The sequence below is a fragment of the Phyllostomus hastatus genome, unplaced genomic scaffold, assembly GCF_019186645.2.
Source record: "Phyllostomus hastatus isolate PE091 unplaced genomic scaffold, TTU_PhHast_1.1 phas_scaffold_78, whole genome shotgun sequence".
Classification (NCBI taxonomy): domain Eukaryota; kingdom Metazoa; phylum Chordata; class Mammalia; order Chiroptera; family Phyllostomidae; genus Phyllostomus; species Phyllostomus hastatus.
Genome location: NW_025334041.1, coordinates 97,610,821 through 97,632,163, shown reverse-complemented (window position 1 = coordinate 97,632,163; position 21,343 = coordinate 97,610,821). Strand labels below are relative to the sequence as shown.

The window sequence follows — 21,343 nt, the reverse complement described above, 5'->3', positions numbered from 1 at the left end:
ATTTTTTCTTATAAGGGCACCAATCGCATTCATGAGGGCCCCACCCTCATGACCTAATTACCCCCCAAGGCCCCACCTCCAGATACTGTCTGTCCGTCATTTTGAGGTGTTAAGCTTCACCTTAGGGATTTGAGGGAACACAGGCATTCAGTCCATGTGCAGCCCATAATGTTCCTAGCTCTAGCTGGAGATCTGCTAGGTATTTCCATTTCAAGCAAGCACATTTGCCACTTGGTTAGGCACTAGGTATTTATTGAGCACATACTGTGGGCAGGGCCGGGGTGGGTGCTGACTTACAGCAGCGAGCAAGATGCAGCACCCGTCCTTCTGGACAACATGGTCTAGCAGGGTACTGCCAGACTCAGTGAGGTTATTGTCTGAGGTGAGCTACGTTTTTCCTTTCCCAGCTGTTACTATGTTAGGAAGACATTTTATATAGTTCAGGTGGATGGACTGAAAATTCAGAATGAGTGGTTTTGTGAGATTCAAAATTTACGTGGCTCTCTTAATAATTTAGATATTTTTAAGCTGGCAATAAGGTTAAGCATTTAAAATTTTCCAGAATTGCTGCCCACACTCCAGAGTCAGTGATCTGGAGCAGCCTCCCTCTCCGACTGCTGCCTGTTTGCCCCTGCCCTGGTTCGCTGCAAGATTCCACTGCTCCTCGCCTCTTATTGCCTTTCTGTGTTGGACCATTTTCATCAGTGCTTAAACATAGGGTTTGGCTTTTGCTGGCTTTTAGCAGTTCCGGTGAGAGTCCTTTTGAGACTGCTTCTAAAAGCTCAAGCTGATGATCTGTTAATCATGGTTGTGGTTGTTTTCAATGACTTTGTGATAAAGTGAAGGTAACTAACATTTTAGGAGAATCTTAACTATGTGCCAGGCATTGTGCTAAGAGCTTTTTATGTGAGGTCAGTTTACCTTTGTAGTACCGGTAATTCCAAAAATGTAGCAATAGAATTTCCATTATGCAGACGTAAACCAGCTCAGAGGGCTGTGTGAGTTGCTCGGGGCCACAGCTGGGACAGGGCAGTGCAGGGGCTCCAGGACTCCCAGTGCTCTGACACCTTCCTCTGGAATGGCAGCCTGACTTAGTTAGACCTATGGAACCCAAATCTACAGTTTAAAGCTATCTGTAGGTGATGTGGATACACATGAATTAATGTCTGAGTGGCCCAGCTTTACTCAGAAGTTCAGACACACTGGAGACTGCAGTTGAGGAGGGCCAAGGACACTTGCTCCCTGGTGGCACTGTTTGGGCGTGATGTTGAACATCTCTGCTTCTACCTTTGACAGCAGGAGGTAGGAGAAAATAGGAAGAGAAGCATTGTGTTGATGGTGACCTGCAGGCTAATTTTTGGAGTGGACAGCATGGTCTAGCAGGATGCCGCCAGACTCAATGAGGTTATTGTAGAAACACCAATGTCGCTGTGATTATCAATAGTCAACATCTACCAAGCACCTTTTTTCTTGAACTGGCGGCTGTCAGTTGATGAAATGATTTGGAATGCCTCTGTTTGTTATGGAATGTTTATTAGCAGAAAGTGGGAGTCTAAGTCAGAATTTCTTGGACTACGTTTGAACACCTGGACACAGTGCTTAAAAAGCAAGAAAATCATTGTTAATCAAATATTTTATATTATAGTTACCACAGAAGTCTAGGCTTGAGTTTATAATGTAATAAGGTTATATTTTATGAGGTATGTACAATGTGTGGGGTGCACTAGGGCCCTTAGTATAGTCAGTGTGTACTCTGCGTAATGCTTTGTTGTGGGATTTGAAGAATAACTTTAGCATTTTATGAGATTATAAAGATTTATGATTATTTTTGCCTTTGTGACATTGTAGATCATGTTTGTGATGACTGTAATACCAAATCCTTGGTCACAAACACCCACTTCACTCGACAAAAAGGGACTGCTATCTGTACAGAATTTTCATTTTAACATTCATTATTTGACATCTGTGGAGTACCTACTATGTGCTAATTACATTCATCTCTAATTTTGTGACAATATTCACAAGTCCTGAAACTGATTGGATGTCATATTTCTGAGGTTTTATATAAAAGGGATAGTGTTGTTAGTCTGTGTTTTAATCCTAAAATACAAAAGCATCACATTGATAACTAAGTTTTAGAGCCCTTTATGCTTCCAAAATGCTTGATATATACCACCTCATTTAGTCCTCACATTGGTTAGGTCTTAACATGCCCATTTTATGGAAGGATGAATGAGTCAGATGATCTTATTACCCTTTGCAGCCTAGAGGTCTTTTATTATGCTCCTAGATGAGGAATCACCATATTATTACTCTGAAATTCTGTTCTGCACAATCCAGTTGGCAATAATCATGTTGCTATTTGTGATAGCTCTTTGTCTCTTATTTTTATATTAATAGTCATTAAATAGTATTTATCTTTCATACTCTTCACCTTTGTTTTCCCAAGCAGCCTATACGAATCTCATGTGTTATATTTCATATATTACCTGGCACACTATAGGCCCTCAGTCACCTCGGTTGAGTCTGAGGTGGGAATCAGGAGGACTGACATCCTGGCCTGCGTCCTGCCTCATTCATTTCATTTCCTAGGCAGCATTTTCCCTCTGGTCCAGTCAGGCTGGGATTGTTGCCTCTCCTTTCCAGGCTCTCACTTTAAGCCACGTCACTGCCCAGTAGACCGTAGTACAACAAAGAGGATTTGGAGTCCAGTATACTCAGTTTTGCCAAATGTTCACTGCTCTGATAAATCATCTATTGGCTAAGCTAACTTTGGGGAATTATCTGTGGACTTTAATTCTATTTGCTGGCCCCATCTGGTTGCCATGGATACTTGCTGTGGCAGAAGGTTGCCCTACCCGCAGTGGTACAAGATGTTGCCTGTGGCAACAGACAGCTTGGTGGGCGGCAGAAGAACAGGTTTGGGGCTCGAGTACCAGGTACTCACAAGGAGGGCAGGGACTTTGGCTCAGCCCTTCAGAGGCTATGGGGGCATTCTAGTGGGGTAGCTAGGGTGGGGCCTGTGGAAGGAGCCTGTGGTGTCAGGAGATGGTGTTGCTGTAAGCAGTAATTAGCACTGAAGGGGCCGATTAAGAGCAGCAGGTGTGTTTTGGCTGGTGATCAGCCATGTGATGGAGATTCTGGTGGCAGGTAATCTGCAGAGATCCTGGTGAGCTGGCAGTCGAAATTGAATTTTGTATTAAGTAGAGCAGATTGGGGACAGGAGTCAAGGGTAGTCTTGAATGAGCCTGGGCGCTTAGCCATGGAGGGAGGGGGAAGGCAGAACCTCAGGATCCTTAGGCACGAACATGGGGCCAGGGCACAGCTGTGTAATGGAATTGAACCTGTGGTCGGAGCTAGAGTTGGGAGCTGTGTGGTATTATAGAAGAAAGAATACTGAGCGGGAGTAGGAAAACTCTGAGTTCTAGCCCCTTTTCTTTTACATCTTAACCCTGCTATCTCAAGAATTATTTTACTCTTTTAGGCCTCAGTTTCCTCACCTGTAAAATTCAAAGGATGGGTTGATGTACATTTTCCAACCTATGACTTGGATAGTGTTGTCCTTTGGATAAAATCATTCTGTTTTAAAGCAGTTTTGGAACTGTTGCAGAGTGGATCTTTCCCCAACATTGCCAAGGTTTACAATGTTCTTTATTATCTTAAAGGCCAGTGGTGACCTGTGACTGAGTTTATTGTAGCCTGGTGGTTGGTGAGCCAATTGATTGATCATGGTATGTCTTTTTCTCAGAGCAGCTTTCGACTTGGTGAGGGAATCCAGAGTTTGGAAGTATACACGATGAGAAGGACTGGGCTCAGTGATTTCTTAGATGCTGCTGTTTGCACGTACCCTTAAGTACGTTTGCCATTCATTGATGAGGCTGTTAATGCACAAATGGCCTGTCCAGTTGAGTAGCCACAAGCTGTACCTCACTTTCATGTTTAGTTTGGTATTCCCTTCCTCTCTTTCCTCTTGAACGTTATTGTGGAGACTCTACTGCTGTGTGGGAGTTCTTGTCCCCCAGCACTAGAGTACGGGACCCTGATTCCCAGGTCACAACACAGGAGGGGCGTGGAGAGTGCCTGTCATTGTTCTCTCCCTCCCGGCCCCCTTTTCTTCCTCTCCTGCAGGCTTCTGGAAAGCCAGCCCCCACAAAGAACATTATTTCTGTCACTGGGAGAGTGTTTCCTCTTTCCAAACAACTGATTTACAAATAAACCTTTGGAATTCTGCCCACCCACCCCAAGTCCCATGGGATTGGCTGAGGTAGTTCCTTAAATACAATCTGTTTAAACATTTTGTAATCAAGAGTAGGAAAAAAATACTAATTGTTTTATCAGACTGCATTTTGCATAACTTAAGAACAGCCTGACTTCCCTGCCCCACCACCCCCATCAGCCTTTTGGGAATGGTAAAATTTCATAAAATAAACTTGGTGGAAGTAAATGTGACTGTTTTTTAGTGATTGAATCTAGTTATGGTAATGACTTTAAGATGAAAAATATTTACTCAAGTAGCAAATACTTATGTACTTTATACCACATGTCTAATGTTGTGCCAGACACTGTGGAACATCAACCAAGCTCCTGCCCTCAAAAAACATATGCAGCTGGGGAGGGAAGGCCACCATACCAGATATATTAGAATGGAATCCAGTGTTACTCTACATAGCATTTCACTGAGTTAAGGGAAAGTACAGGATGAGTTCAGAGATGGGAGAGGATATTACAAACTGTAACTTAGTCAGAGGAGGTTCTACTGAGATGAAAGGACTTGAGGACATAGTTGAGATTTGTAGATTTTACAAAGAAAATGGACAATGTTTAGATGGGCAAAAGCAAAGCAAGTCAAATCTCCTCAAATAAAATGCTTTGGAACCCTGATATGTGGTAGGCAGTGCATTTTGTACCAGGGATGATAATGAGAACTCTCCCTTTAAGGTGGCACATGGATGTGTAGGACCTGGGAGAATGGTTGTGTGCAAATAGAGTGACACAGACTGAAAGAAGGAGGAATCCTAGAATCCCAGTGTCCCTGATGAGTTTTAAGTTGGAATTTTCCCAGCATGGTGGAAATGCACACACCAGCTAGGAGACCGCTCTGTGGTGGGTTTGGTGTTGGGGCACCTGGGACCAGATGGAGTGCTGACAAGGGAATGTAAAGTTAATAGTAATAATAATAATAGTTATAATAATAATAATGCTGTAATACATCTGAGACATGTCTGTTAAAAGAACTTAGAGATTTGAATTAGTTGACAGCTAATGAAATTATAAATTTCAAATAGAATGTTGGTAGCTTCTATTTGGAATCATCCTAAGAACTGCCTCAGTGCCAAATTTGGTTTGGATCTCGTTCAACCATTATCTTTTTCCAGGATACTTTTATCGTTATGCAGACACTTATGTGGTTCTCTTATGACCTATTTTTGAATGTCAGGTGCAAAATTGATATGCTCCCAGCTTGGATTTTTCTCTCTCATATATTTAGACAAAACCTCAAAATTTTAGTTCTGCTTTTGACTTTGGTCCACTAAGTCACAGAGGACCTTTGTCCCATTGAGTCCATGGAAAGGTCAGTCCAGTGATTCACCAGAATTTTGGTTTTGCTTTTGTTATTTACAAAAATCAGCAGGCTATTAATGAAGCTAATTGGAGAATTCTTTTGAAGCCTTGAACTGGTTTGCAGTTATTGACACAATTTTAGTACTGGGCTTCGGAAAAGTCACTGACCTTTTGCTAGATCCCTTCCACCCTATCTGATGACTAGTGATGATACTGCTGTGGGAAAAGAAATGTCCAGAAAGCACATGGTAAGGGAACATTCTATTAAATATTCTCTATTAAGATTTTTTTCAGTACAGACACATGGTTGATTGCCCATGAATTTTGTTGAATAAGTGCATGATTAAAGATTCCCACTTCTGTTTCAGGCAGTTATTGACAAAATGGCAAACTGTCCCTTTTTTATGGTAAACAGATGTCATTGACATTCACAAAATTGAAAGTATTAATGATAGTTATCAAAGGTTTTTAAAAGTGTTCATGTGTGTGTGTCTTATCAAGGTTGGGGAAAACATTCCTAAATCATCATAGTTTTTCTTCTGTTTTGTGTTTAAGTGGACTTTCTATTCACAGAATGAATTTTAGCTTCATATACTGGAAAATTAACTCAGACTATCTCACGTTGTAAGAGATGCATATAGTAAGTGGAAGATGGTAAAGTGGAAGATTTTTCTTTTCCTGTTATTAAAAGGCTGTATTTCCCATAGCTAAGCCAATTCAGCTAAGACTTGTAGGCATCAGTTAGTTAAAATTTTCCTGCTAAGAAGCAAATTTTAATTAAAATATATAGTTGCTATGGTTTCCAAGCCATCCATTTGAGCAGTTTATCTCTAAGATATTTTCACAAAATAAATTCTGTGTTAATTGGAGATTTACCTTTTGTATTAAGGAGCATGGCTATACCAGCCTGTATGTATCAGTCCAAAACATCTAGGTTGGCACTGCTAGATGTAGAGTTTCCCTCAAATCTTCCTCCCAAATGAAAAATTGTACCATTTTCCATAAATATTAATGTGTGATCTAAGGCTGTCTATCTTGACTTGCAAGGCTAAGTGGGAAATTGAATACTCAGCAAGGCAACCCAGTTCTGTCCTCAGACTCTCTCATTCCTCATTAAGAGGAAATTCTACCTGAAATATTGGAGTTGTGTTCATAATTGGAAATGAGTTTTTCAGAAGGGACTTGAAAAGAGTGTTTGTTTCAAAGTCCCCTGCAGAGTAGTGTGACTGGTGCTCTTGAACAGCTTTGGAATGAACATTAAAATCTCCATCTCAATTTTAAAAAAGAAATTAAAGTAATATTTTAAACTCTGAGTTGTTCATGGATTTGCTTGCCTGTTGCTGTGTAATCTCCAGTTCCCACGTTATCCACCCCACTTCCACCCTCAAGTCCTGCAGTCCTTTCCATGTGAAGACAAGGCATTATCCACGAATACTTTACTCTTTCTTTAACCAGATGACCCCATGGATTCTAAAACTCAATCCATCTTCTTTATGCTTTTGTTAAAAAAGATTTTATTTATTTATTTTAGAGAGAGGGGAAGGTAGGGAGAAAGAGAGAGGGAAAGAAACGTCCTCACAGTACTGGTTGCATTTTGCACACCCCCAGCTGGGGACCAGGCCCATAACCCAGTGATCCTCCACTTCGCTGGACTTCGCCCAGCCAAACGAGCTGCGCATGTCAGGTCCCATCTTCTTTAGTCTCGTAATGAAGGCGGATGAGTGCTGTATGCATGTCACCTACTGAAATTCCTTCCTCTGACATTTTTGTATAGTCAGTCCAAAGTGCTAGAGCCAACAAAATCTGCCTTATCTGTGCCTATCAATATATCACTTCCTATAGAGAGTCATAGAATTTTAGAGCTGGAAGGGATCACATGATCCTGATCACCAAACTGGTTTGAGGCAGATACAGACTTGATGCTTAAGACTTTTTAAAAAAATTGTACTTTGCACTGAAAGAAAGAAAGAAAGAAAGAAAGAAAGAAAGAAAGAAAGAGAAAAAAGAAAAGAAATGGGAAAAGAAGGAAGGAAGGAAGGAAGGAGGGAAGGAAGGAAGGAGGGAGGGAGGGAAGGAAGGGAAGGGAAGGGAAGGGAAGGGAAGGGAAGGAAGGAAGGAAGGAAGGAAGGAAGGAAGGAAGGAAGGAAAAATACTGTGCTCATCTCCATCACAGGGCTTTCTGTCTGGAAGGCTCATCTTCTAACCAGGCCAGTACCTATTCATTTAATATTTCTCAATGTAAATGCCAGTTCCCCAGAGACGTCTTTCCTGACCATCCAATCTTTCCTGACCATCCAATCATTCCTTCATTCCCCTAAATACCTTTGAAATGATTTCATTTGTGTATGTTCTCATTTCTTATCTATTGTTTATTCTCCATTATATGCCAGTATCTGGGACAGTCAATTCTTTGTTGAATAAACAAATATACTGTTTATATGTGACCTTGGGTTTGGCCTACTCAGTCTTTATTAGTGGTCAGAGTATAAGTAGTCAGTTTGTTAACATCAGTCAAACAAATTTGGGGCACATGTAGTCATTTAGTTGGTGCTGCTCCAAAACACAGGCACTAACTTTTGTCTAAATCTTATTCATTAGTATTCAACTGGTTTTCACTCCCATGTCACAGTTCGGCCTGTGAGGGTCAGTGCTTGTGCAGTATTCAGGGCGTACTCACCGAGAGCTGCCGTACTTGCCAGTGTTAGTGTGGACGGCTGAGCCCAGAGAGCTGTGACTCTCCACAACAGGCAGTTATGCTAAGCCACATGGACTGTAGTGGGGAGAAGGTTAGACGAATGCTGAGCATAGCCTGTCTGCTGTCATGGGTATCAAAACCACACTTAGCACTAGAAAGAAGCAGGTAATAATAATAGGCAGGGCTTACCATGTGCAGGCGTTGTCTCTTATTCCTTACACATAGTAACCTACTTAATCCTCCACTTATGAGCTAGGCACTGTTAGTAATCATCTGCCAGTTGAGGAAGCTGAGATCCAGGAGTTTAATAACTAGCTCAAGGCCACAGAGTAGGGGTTAGAGCCAGGAGTCAAACTCAGGCAGTCTGGCTCCGGCATCCCTGCTGGTAGCTACTGGTCTGTACCAGATCTCAGTAAAGTGCTTTCAGAAGGCGACTGCACAGATACAGCAGGGTCAGATAAAATTGGAACTCTTTGGAAGATTTCTAGTTACAGTTAACAGAAGCAAATGAACAGGAAAGATGCCTGGTCTGAGATTGTTGGAGCAAATTCAAAGCATGTGCGGTGTGCAGTTTTTCAGTGGCACAGCAGGTTGGGAGGAGTTAGGTGCTCTTCTTGCCATAGACCGTAATGCTGCGTCCATCCTAAGACTGGATTAGACATGCTCTGTATTTTATTATAAAAACAATACATAAAACATATAATGCAATACATAAAACATATAATGCATAGATTTTTAAAAGTTAGAAAGCTTTTATTTAAGAACAACTTTAAGGAGACCAAATTTTTAAAGGAATACATTCTCAATAAATGTTTTGAAATAAATATTATATGTACTTTTCAAGTGATAAAAGTGGAATAAGATATATAGAAAAGGCAACAGAATAAATGAAACAGTGGGCACAGCCAATACCATTATGATGCTGATGTCATACAGAAGACCCAAGTGCCCTGTGAAATGTCCTGGAAATTGGCTAGGGGCTCCACTGGACCCCACACATGAAGTGATTGGACGGTGAGCTTGATGTCAGGTGCTGAGACCCTGAACAGCAACATAAAACTTAGCTTCTGAGAGTGTAAGAGGTGGAGGCCAGATCCAACCACTGTCAAGGAGGCAGGGCTAGATATCTAGATTTTGTGCTAAAGTTAACTTTAGAGCCACTGCAACATCTGCTTACTGTGTAGATCAGAGTGAGCAGAAGACTGTACCAGGCAGTTCGTCATGCTGTGGGTTTGAGAAAGTTCTGATACTCCCGTCCTGGAATAGAGCCTACTCTGAGTTGATGTGGAGCATTTGACTGAGCTTCTAACTTTTTTCCCCTTTCTACAAATGTATCAAATGTGCAATGGTGGTGGTGATCACACAAGTTCTCTTCTAGGCCTTTAAAAAAAGGCTGACTTAATCTTATTTATACAGAATTGAGGGACACTATATTCATAATTGTTATATGTACTCCCTCCAAGTAATTCATTTTTCTCCATGGACATTAAAGTTAAATTCTTAGTTTAATAGAAGTAATGGGATAGGAGAAGTTGGTGTCTCTTGAAGGTTGACCTCTAAGTAACCCTCACAGAGACAATAGGAAAATAAATTTCAAGTGAGTTGTATTTTAGACTAAGAAGATTCATCTATATAGATCAGTTTGTTAAAATGGTCATTATTGAAAGATAGTACACATTTGTAAATGTAAGAGGGGTCCTTCATTTTCCATGAATTTGAATTTACATGGGCCCAAGGGCTTATTGTTGTGTTCCAACTTAACATTCCTGGGTACTTCTTAAGGACAGACACTCATCTTGTCCCATTGCTGGGTCTAATACGGTGACTTGAGAAGCCCTTTCTCAGTAAGTCTGCTAGGCCAGTAGCCTCAGACAGAAGCCCTGGTGGAGTCCCTGATGCCAACGCAGAATGCTGAGCTGTCCACACAGGGAGGAAGGTTGTAGGTGTAAGTAATTCTGTTAGCAGATCCTCCACTTACTTTCACTGTTTTAGTTCTTACGTAACTCTGTGTATTCTCAAGGGAGAGAATAGACTCATGATTCTCTTTAAGCAGTGATGGTGCCCCCATAAGCATGTACTCCCAGAGGAGCCAGGATAAAATCACGTTAATTGTTCACTGAAGGAATACACAGGCAGGAACTACCTCTTTGACAACCTCCCTCAACAACCCATCATGCCTGGAGATATCTTACTAGAATGCTTTTTTCCCAAATGTGTAAAAACACTGTTTAATTATCATTTAATTAGTATGCTTCACTCAAGCCATTTGAGACCAGGTAAACTACTTTTTAAATGGTAATTTGTCCTAAAGAGGAATGCTTTCTTTGTGATCTTTGTACTTCTACTTCCTTTACTAGCAGTGACATTTCTTCCTTACAGTCAACTGCTTGCATTCTTTCAGCTCTCATGGACTTGAACTTTACAGAGACATTTTTAACTCTTAAAATACTCAGTGGTAGCTATTTTCCTGCTGAAGAGGCATGCACCTTAGTTTAACATCTATTTGGGATTTAATATTGGGGCCAGGCCTAGGGTTATAAATATAGTTTCTTCTTTAAGGAACATGGAATTAGGTCTATTTTAGGATTGCACAGCCTTTTTTTATTCCTCCTTTTACTTTTTTATGTATACATTTCCTATTTATAATATAAGGTTTTCCCTAAACAGTTAGAATGACTATGCACTGACAAGAGGTAACTCAAGTGAAAAAAAAAAGATTTTCAATTCCATCTGATATGAAAGTTTAAAAAACATTCTTATACTTTGTGAGGGTGAATAAAAACCATTGATTTAAGAATGTTCTCTTAAAACATAGTATTTCTAGTGTAATATGTAATCAATCTGCAGTTATTGTTAGCAGGACAGAATTTAATAGGTTCATTAAATTCTGGCCATTGTATGGGTTTGGCCAGGGTATGGCAAAATGATTTTAAAATATTCTTTCACTGTTGTGTGTATAATTTCAGGCTGTGTGGAGCTTGAGAAACCATTATTTGGAGATTACCATTATTTCAGGTATAGAAGTTCATTGTATCTACTCCACTTTCCCTTGTATTAGAAGTACTAACACATACTTTCAGAGTCCATAGTATTTTGTGGGCAAGGGTAATTACTTTAAATACAGTACATTGAGATATTTGAGGTATTTAATATTTATTACCAACTTCTCTCCAAATGCCTGTGATTATTTCTGTTGGATTATATGCATGCAGTTCTCTTGTTTTTGCCAGAAAGAATGCGGATAGTATTAATAGCCATGGCATTAAATTAAGCAGAGTGAACATTTAACTTGGTTCCCCAGCTGTCCAGAAGAGAATCCAGGAGAGGTTCAGGAAAGCAGCTGCTTTGAAAACTAGAATTAGACATTTATAAACCAGAAGAAACTGTCTTTTGTTTTTGTCCATCGTATTTTTCTAAACCTGTAGATTTCTGAGACTTGGGTTATAACAAGTTTGTGCAATTTTCCAAGAGTTGCACTGTGAACGGCCATCTGCATTGATTAAGCCCTCAGTCATCCTCACTCATCCATGCACACAGCCTGGGATGGTGTGGTTGCTGGTGACTGGGATTCTCTTTGGCTGACTCTTGTATACTTGAAGTCACCAGCATGTGAACTGGAGAAATGGTGTAGTTATTTGTATCTTAGGAAAAATACAGGTTCATTCTTTCAACAAATAACACCAACCGGGTGATGGCATAGTGCTCAAGTATGAAAGGAAGAGAGTTTAAATCAGTCAGGCTATTGGTGCCGATCAAATTCTTTGATGATTGCTTAGTGTGGCCTTCACTCTGTGTCTTCACAGGCTCTGTGTTCTCTAGCAGTGGGAAGTATTCATAATGCTGCAGATGGTGGCAGCATTATGGTTGAGTTCCAGACTTCTGCTAACCTTGTGACTTTGAGAAGCTATTCAACATTTCTAAGCCTTCAGTCTTTCATCTCTAAGATGGGGATGATAATATCTACTTCTTAGTTTTTCAGTGAGGATTAAATGCATTATTAGTGCCTGTAAAAAATGCATATGCCTTTTTAGCAAAGGGCTTGATACATGGTAAATCAAGTTAAAATTATTAGCCATTATTTGTGTCATCTGATTTACTTACTTGACCAAATTGATTAGTCTGTTGTTGCCTCGTAACTGTTTTTTGTGAAGACAAAAATGGTCAAATACCTGTGATGCTAGAAGAATCCAGATGAACTTCAAAGTCAGCAGGAATTTTCCTGGCCAGAATGTGCTCTTCCTGCTACCCTGCTGTAAAATATCTGTAAAATCAAAGGGCATGAGAAGCGGGGTAAACCTGCAATGTTTGTGTTGCTCTGGGTTGGCTGTGTGTAATGGGCCTTTGGAGATTTCTATATCGATTTTACTGATGATGGGAAAAAATACCTGATATCTTAAGTTTAGTTAGAATACCATCATCAAATAAAATGCTTTAAGTAGTGCTTTTATAGTTTTTTGACTCCCTGGTTTTTTGCAAGCAATCAGTAATTTGTTTTCAGCAATAGCATCAATTAGTATTCCTTTATACTGAGATTAAGTTTTTTTTTCATAACCTGATAACCTTCTTTGCTGGAAGGAGTTTTTAAATATACAAAGTTTAGGAGAGGAATCTGTAAAGAAGTATTCTTAAAGAGTAGTATTGGGAATGTAACAAGCCTCAGATAAGCTGCTGCAATCAGAACGGGGCTGCATCTTTCACATGGTTATGCTTTGTTGCCTTCCTCAGAGCATTATAGCTTTCTCTTAAATATTCTGTTTAGTCAGAGCCTTGTACATGGTAGATATCCTTTAAATGTTTGCTTATTGAAAAATGAAAAAAATAGGAACATAACATATATATATATATATATATATAGTTGCAAATTCTATCATCTTAGCTGCCTTTAGCAGTTAAAGCATTAATAAAGATTATTGTAAAATGCATGATAAATTAAGGAATTATGAATCTCAAAAGAGTTTTCATGATCATCTACTTCAATATCATGTTCAAAGAGTGAAAATGAAGCCCTGCAGAGCCAGCACTCTTGGTCACTGAGCTTTACTTCACTTTTCCTGCAGTCATTGTGGGAGGCAAGGGGTCCCGAAAAAAGGAGAATGGAAGGGGCATGCTGAAAGGGAGCAGCAAGCGATAATACAATGGGAACAGTAGTGTAAGAATGCTGCAGAGGTGAGTGTAAAGAGAGAAAGAGTGGTCTCATTAAAACAGATCCAAAGGAAAGACTAAGTACCGATCAGTGCCGATGTCTACAAGGGAAGCTGGGGAGAGGGGGATTGTCCAAGTGTTTCTGCCACGTGGCTGCTCTGCTCCTGGCTTCTGTCCTCAGACCCTTCACTGCCCTCTAAGCTTCCTGTTGACAACAGTTCTCTGTTGTTGACTTTCACCTTTAAACCAAAACCCCCATCTTTTCTCTGAGCTCCAGACTTGTGTATTTACCTGCCTATTCTATATCTTACGTTAGATATCGAGCAGAAATGTTAAGCTTAACACAAATGAAGTTGAATTCTTGATTTCAAATCCCAATCCTGCTCTGTCTCCAAGTCATCTTAAAGTTGCCACCCCACCCCCTGTTTTTTCATGCAGAATATGTAGCCATTCTCTCTGATCCTTTTTGCATGACACTGCACATCTACTCTATGTGCCTGCTTGGTTGTCTTTCCCTCTAGGAGATGTGCTGAATGGGGCCACTTGTCTGCATTGCTTCTGTGGCTCACTTAAAACCCACTGCCAGCCCTCAGCCAGTCTCCTACAGACGCTCCCTTAGTGATCACCCGAACTTTCACTCTCATTCTTTTTTTTCTCTGTCCTCTACAGCAGCCAGGATGGTCATTGTAACATATAAATCAGATGATGTCACTATAAAGTACTGGTCTCCCTTTCCAAATATCTCTCTACTCCAGACTGTACAAAAATCCTAGCTCCTTACATTTGTCCACTGACACTGTGGGTCTTGTCTACTTCCTCCTGCCCCAGCTTGCTCTTCTCCCCTCACTCTCTACACCTGCCTTTGGCCACTGGAGCCTTCTTTCTGTTGTTTGAGTGCCTCAGGCTCAGTTCCATCTCAGGGACTTTGCAAATTCTGTTCTTGCTTGGAAAGCTCATTCCAGATCTTTGCATTCAGGTTTGAGCTTGGATGCCCAGATCTTCTCTAAGACCATCTACATCTAAGCTAAATCCGTAGGGGGTGCACTGGGAACAGTGTGCTTATGTGTCTGTGTCTGCTTGTCTGTCTGTATGTCTTCCTTACTAGAATTTTCCTCGAGTGGGGGAACCCATTTCGTTTGTTTTCAGTGGAGTGTCTGTGGCACTTGAAGAGTGTCTAGCACATACTAAACACTCAATGTCAATAAATACATGTTGAGTGACTGTGATTTCAAAGTACTTGTTGATAAATATACCAAAACCATGAACATACAGAAAAAATGTTCTGAAGTATACGGTCTTTCCCATTTTGTTTATCTCAGCTAACTAGAGTCAGCCATTATCTATCCACATTACTTCGTGTACAGATAGGTAATGCTAAAACATTGTGAAAACTTTCTCTTTCTTATGACAGGGAACTATTTCTTAATTGTTTCACTGAGTTTGTTTTGTCAACTCTTGTTTCAGAGCTAGTGCAGACTGCATCTATAAGCACTCAGAGACAAAAGGAAAATACATTTCCAGTAAGTGGTTATTTAGACTAAGAGGACTCATCAATAGATCAGTTAAAATGGTCATTATTGAAAGATATACACATTTGTAAATGTAAGAGTTATCCTTTTATGAATTCCCAATTGATGGAGTCTAAACTAATGGTGTTCTATTGTGTAATTTGATAAAACTTATTTTTATTGGGCTGAAAAGTATGACAGCACTTTTTTAAAAAGCGACAATATATTGGATTTTAAAAACCTAAATATATGTAATGATTCAAAATAACTATCCTAAGAGAAAATACATTTTTGTAGGTTTACTGTCTTCTAAAAATTTGTTTTTACAGATTTACTTCCTTGTGCGTTCACCAACAGTATGGACAGATGCTCTTACACAGGGCCAAGTACATTTAAGGAAATTGTTACATTTATTAAGATGACATCAAGTTTTATCCTCTGGCATTGGAAAAGGAAGTTATTTTCTCTGGGAAAAGACAACAGCAGTGACATAACAATGGAAAGACACATTTTAACTCTAAATAACTGTTGAAGTGGTACTCATGCTAAATAGCTCCTTAGAGTTTGAAATATCTTCCATGTAGTTCCCAGTCCTTTAGTTCAGTTTATTGCTACTTACCATATTTTGCCATGTATAATGCACACTTTTTAACTCAAGTTTTTGAGGGAGAAATAAGGGTGTGCATTGTACAAGGGCAGTACTAAAATGTGGGTGCGCATTATACCCGGCAAAATATGGTGCCTGCTATCTACTTTGCAGGGCTGATGCTTTCAAAAGAAATAGTAAAAATGAGGGCAATAGTAGGACACAAAAAGTCCTGTAAGCCAGACTTCAGCTTAGATTGCTTGTTGTTGTGTGTTTTTTGGGTAGAAATCTGACAGCATTTTGACTTAACTGCTTCTGACTGTCCTGGGAACACAGAACTTTGAGAGCAGCCAAAGCCGTTGGGGACAGAATGACGAGGACATTCGTTCATTCATCCCTTTGACACTAAGTTATTGAACACCGTCCAGCACATAGCACTCTGCTGGTCATAAAGAAGCTCAGAAAAGAGTTATAAGGCAAGGTCTTGCCACATGGAGTCTCTAACTCAGACAGAGAGAAATGGGACCAGTTAGTTCCCAAGGAATAGGTACAAGTGGGTAATAGCAGACACACAACAAAATCCCATTTTTCCCCATATTAAAAACACTTTCATCTGGGAAGAGGAGAGACTCAAACAAAGTTAATGAGATTATTTTCTGATACAAAAATTAGGAGACAGATGCTGATTTTCTTCCCCCTGATTTTTTAATGGATTTTTATGCAAATCATCAGATTTCCATGTCCATTTAACTGTTTACTGTTTTCTAGAAAATAATAAATGAAACAAAATCCGGACTGTTTCGAAAAATGTAGCACTTGCATGGCTAAGACAATAGCACTCATAATTTTTTGTTTTCCTGTCAAAGGCTTCTTGAACAGTGATTCACTATTGCCAGCCTTTGTTCCACTTTTAATTAGGTTGTTAGATTTAATTTTAATAAACAGGATAGCACATTGCTCTGTTTTTCTTTTCCTTTGAAATGACAGATTTTTTTTTTCCTCACGAAGAAACATAACCTGTTTTGTTGTGGAGTGCTGCCCACCGCCCTCCTCAGGAGGTCCTCTGGCGGTTCAGGGACCCTTGCTCAGGGCCCAGCCCTCCACAGCTGTGCTTTCTCCCAGCCCTCGGTCCACTCCTCGCAGGGGAGGCTGGGAAGAGGATATCCAGGTGAAACTAATATTTCTTCTGGCAGATTTATGTAATCAAAAGGAAACCTAATTGAGCAGATATCCAGTTAAAGGGCCTTTATATTATATTCCAAGATATTAGTGGTAGGAACAGCCTATATTTTGTACATCTCTCACAATTGTTTTTGTCTCATTTTTTTGTTTTTCTCCACCCCTTCTACTCTCCTTCTCCCTCTTTTACCCTTCTAACACCCCCCATACTCACACGCATTTGGAGCCTGGTGAACGCACATTTCAGATTTCTTATTGAAATTATCTACTAGTGATTAGATCTGACCATAATTTGAAGACTTCTCTAAAGATTCCATCCAAAGTTTAATGTTCCAAAGAATGTTTTTCAAATGCCAAAACAGAATTGATATTAGTTTCCATTTAAATACAAATCTGTCTTACCTGGAGTGATTGAAAAGATCTATACTATGAAATAATTTCATTTCAGGGCACTATCTACATAACTGATTTATTGGTTGCTTCATTCAATAAATTTTTTATTGTGCCAGGCACTATTTTAGGCATCTGGAATACATCACTCAACACAATGGACAAAGATGCCTGCCTTGTGGAGGGTACACTCTGATGGGGAGAGACATCTTGTATAATAAATATGACAGATGAACAAGTTAATATGTGATATATGGTGATAGAGTATTTTGAAGAAGTAAGTAAAACAGGCTAAAGGAGAATTGTGAGTGTGGGTAGAGGTGGGGGCAGGTTGCAGGATTAAATGAGGTGAATCTCATTGAGAAGCTGAGATTTGAATGAGGATTTGTAGGAGATGAAGAAGTTAGCCATGCAGCTACTTGGGGGAAGAGCATTGCAGGAAGCGAGAGCGCATCTGGGTGTTCAGGAACTGAAACTAGGCTGCGTGGCTTGGAGCGGGAGAGGTACCGGGTGGCCAGATGTGGAATCTGTGGGGCTTTTTAAGGACTTTAGCTCTTATGTGGTGCAAAATGGTGAGCTACTGTAGGGTTTTGCATGGAGAATGATGTTCAGACTTAGTGTTTAGAAAGAAAACCCTTGCTAATGTGGGTTTGAAATAGACTGAATGAAAACAGACTTGGGGCAGAGGGAAGGACAGGAGCAGGGACACCTGTCAGGAGACTACTGTGAGGTTGGAGTCTTGTGATATTTTGGAAGTAGGGTCAACAGAATTTCTCAATGGATAGGAAGGCGGGTGTTTGAGGGAATGCAGCCAAATGGGCTGAGTCTAGGTCCAAGTGTAAACAGCTGAAAAAGAAACACGGTTTAAAATAATTAAGCAATGGAGGAAGGTGACAAGACAATCATCCCCGTCTCCAGTTTTTGTCACTTGCCCCTTCTTGACTGGATTCCAGGATGTGAGTCTCCCCAGCCAGTGTTTGTGAACTCACCTTTCCTTCTGCCTGGAACTCTCTTCTCCAATATCTTCGCATAGTTGGCCTATTTCCAAATCTATGTCTTCAGAGAGCTCTTCCCAGGCCATGCTCCCCAATGTACCCATACTTTTCCAAATCTCTCTAGGCTGGTACTCCGTTTTGTTGCCTTTATTGTACCTATCGCCTCCACAAAATATCCCATTTGCTTTCCATTGTCTTCCCCACTAGAATTTGAACTCCCTCAATGCACAGCCCTTGCCTGCTGCTGCATCTGCAGTATCGAGAGCAGCATCTAGCACACAGCAGGCTATCACTGTTGAGTGAAGAAGTCTCGATATCAAAGCAAATCAAGGATGTGTTATAAAATGAAGACATGAACATAAGTAAAGAGAAATTATGAGTCACTCAATATATGATTTATTGGCAAATGAGTTTAGAAGAAAAAAAATGGAAAGAAATCCATTGAGTGGGAAGAACTGAAAATTGTAGAATTATTGAACCTCAGAGTTAATAAGGGACCAGTCCAACAGCATACAAAGGTAGAAATCTTGGCAGAATCTCATTGATCTTTCTCTGAACAACTCCATTAACATGAAGTACATTACTGTATTTTTCAATCTTTGGATATTCTAATTATTAGAAAGCTATTTTTCAAGCCATGTATAGAAGGATAAAGAGTACTGGACTGGGCAGAGTGGACTGAGTATTTGGCCAGGGGAAAGGGTGGGCAGAGAGCCAGAGCAGAGAGCCGTTGAAGCCAGCGAATAGCCATGAACAGGTTTCTAGATGGGAGGAATTGAATAGGAAATAACTGCCTCCTATTTCTTTTAGATACGCACAGAAAGAAGGGTTTGAGAAGACTAGTATGAGCTTCAAAAGTGATAGACTGGAGCAGTACCTGACTCATTCTCTGTCGATAAAGCAGTCAGAGTTAAATATCCAGGCCAATCTGAAAATGCTGATCCGAGCAAAATTTTTAAAAAAATAAGTATCAAATTATAGTGAGAAATGTAATCACTTATACTTCTGCAGCTCATATAAATTTGAAGCAGGAGGCTAAACTTTGCTTGCCTGAGGAAGGAAGAGAAATACTTTTCGTCAGAACAGTAATAATGTTTGACATATAATTCTCAAGTAATTTCCTTAGGAATGCGTTAAAGCCTGTGGATGGTGGGATTAATCTGGGACTAACACAATCACTGTCTTCAGTGTTTGGGGTTTATGGAAGAGATTGCCCCTGGGTTTGCAGTCAGTGCCATGGGACGGACTCTGGGTGGGGGGACTAACTCTTAGCCACAGAAAAGCTGACATCTGTAAACCCCTGGCTGCTATGGTCTCCAAATGATTTTCCTCCTGTATATCCTTCCAAATGCTGCACTTTATCTTGGAACGGACCATTACTGGGTTTTATTTTCTGCCCTGAAATTTTGGCGACCAGACAGTACTTCATCTCATCAAAACCACTCAGCAGTTTGATAAACTGTAGACAGTTGCAACTACCAATGATAAACCTTTTATGTACAACAATCAAGAGCCCTTCATGGGTGATTTTAAGGATGGGTGTTTGCCTACAGAGAGAAACAGTGCTTTAAAAACTAAGGGGAAATAAGGGAGTTTGATATTTTGATCTGAGTATTTTCAAACTAGTAGAGGAAAACCTTGAGCTACCTTGTATAATCAAATGCATTTCAAGTAAATTGAAGTGAAATCAAATCCAGGATATTTGTGTAAGGAAAGAATCAAGATATTGAAAAGATAAATACCCATCTAGAATATCTAAAATCAGGGAGAAGAAAGGAGAACTTAGAATTTAACTACATATGTCAGAAGCTTGACATATTAATGATCAGAAGATCCACAATGGGAATCACTGTGATGCCCTAGCAATGAAACAGCCTCTTGAATATATTTGATCCTAAGTGTTAGGCCAAGTTCACTACTTTCTGGGTTTCATTGTCTCATTTACCAAATGAGTTAGGGGATTGAGGACAGGTTCACTAGGCAATCTCTGAGGTACATTCCAGTTCTAAAATTGGAATAATTTATAATATGCGAATTTAGTGGAATTCGTATGACTATTTCTTAAATTGTTTTGTTGCAGGAGGTGCTGTGGACTTTTACATGTAAGTTCAAAGAAAAGCGAGACACCTGGAGAGAAATAGTTTCTGCTATGAAAACACACACAAGATTTTCCAAAGAATATCTTGAGAATGTAGTTGGATTTTTGCATTGGTACTATCTACTTAACCTTGCTTCTCTAATGTGTACATGTCCATAGGTTTCCCCTGGTGGAAAAGAGAAATAAAATAACTTTTGGGGAGATTAAAATCACCACCTGCATAACTGTGTCTTGATGCTGGCTTTTCCGACTGTGATTGTGGGAAGCCACCTCGCCTTTCCTCCTTTTGCTCCTCAGCATTTCCCCCACTTTTTTTTCCCTTCTTGTGATTCCTTTCTCTTTCCCTATTTACAAGATTACTCCTGGCTTCCAGCCCTTGCCCACCTCTCTGACTGTCAAACTGCTGTCGATCCATTCAGCTCAGGTTTCTCCTTCAAAAGAACTGCAGCCAACATTGCCCTTTTTCTATACACATGATTCAGCACTGAATTTCATAACACCTTATTGTTTTATTTTTTTGCCTTCTCTTCCCTCAACTGGTAATATAGTTCTTGAAGATAGCATCATTCTTTCATACACTGTATATCCATGTAGAGTGGAGCTTAGAATTTGGCTGTTTTTCCGGGGAGCCTTGATCCTCATTCTCAGCATTCTGAAAGCCAAAATGGCATTCTGAAATTCACTTTGAACAGCTGTCAGCCACTGGTATAAAATGTAGTCATCAATTCCACTCATAGGATATTCTAACGCAGTTGAGAATGTGAGTGTCGGTGTATCACTTTATAAGTAGAAAGAACACCAGTTTTTGTCAGATGCTTCTCTTAGGTCAATGCACATAGGTACTCCACATTGCCTGGGTGCAATGCAAGACCAGCTATTGCATAGTTGACACCACCCTGGAAGCCCCTTGAGGAACGAAGGAAAAGAACGCAGCATGGGGAAGGGGCTGTAGCAGACTTGGCCAAACACGTTTGTTTCTCTGGCACAGAGGGGCTCCTTTTCTTCCTTATGCACAAAATTTTAACCAGTTTTCTTTTTTTAAGAATAATGATCACCTAGGACTGGGATGTGGCTTAAAATGTGAATATTTTGAAAGTATGGAGTTTCTTACACTTTGTCTTATGTTCTATTTACAAAGGTTTACATATTTTCTTTCCCATTATTGCTTATGTACTAGTACTTAGGCTT

At 40.1% G+C, this 21,343-nt stretch overlaps 1 protein-coding gene across 9 annotated transcripts in view; it reads left to right on the top strand.

Moving 5' to 3' along the window:
- The window catches only part of CCDC85A (coiled-coil domain containing 85A), a 167,077-nt gene that overhangs the window by 103,272 nt on the left and 42,462 nt on the right, over positions 1 to 21,343 (top strand). For 3 of the 9 annotated variants that reach the window (XR_006784485.1, XR_006784486.1, XR_006784487.1), the window contains exon 3: positions 20,138 to 20,159. The exons of the other annotated variants lie outside the window; for them this stretch is intronic. The gene's annotated coding sequence lies outside the window, so the exon portion shown is untranslated. The remainder of the gene's footprint in view (positions 1 to 20,137; positions 20,160 to 21,343) is intronic. 9 annotated transcript variants of the gene reach the window in all.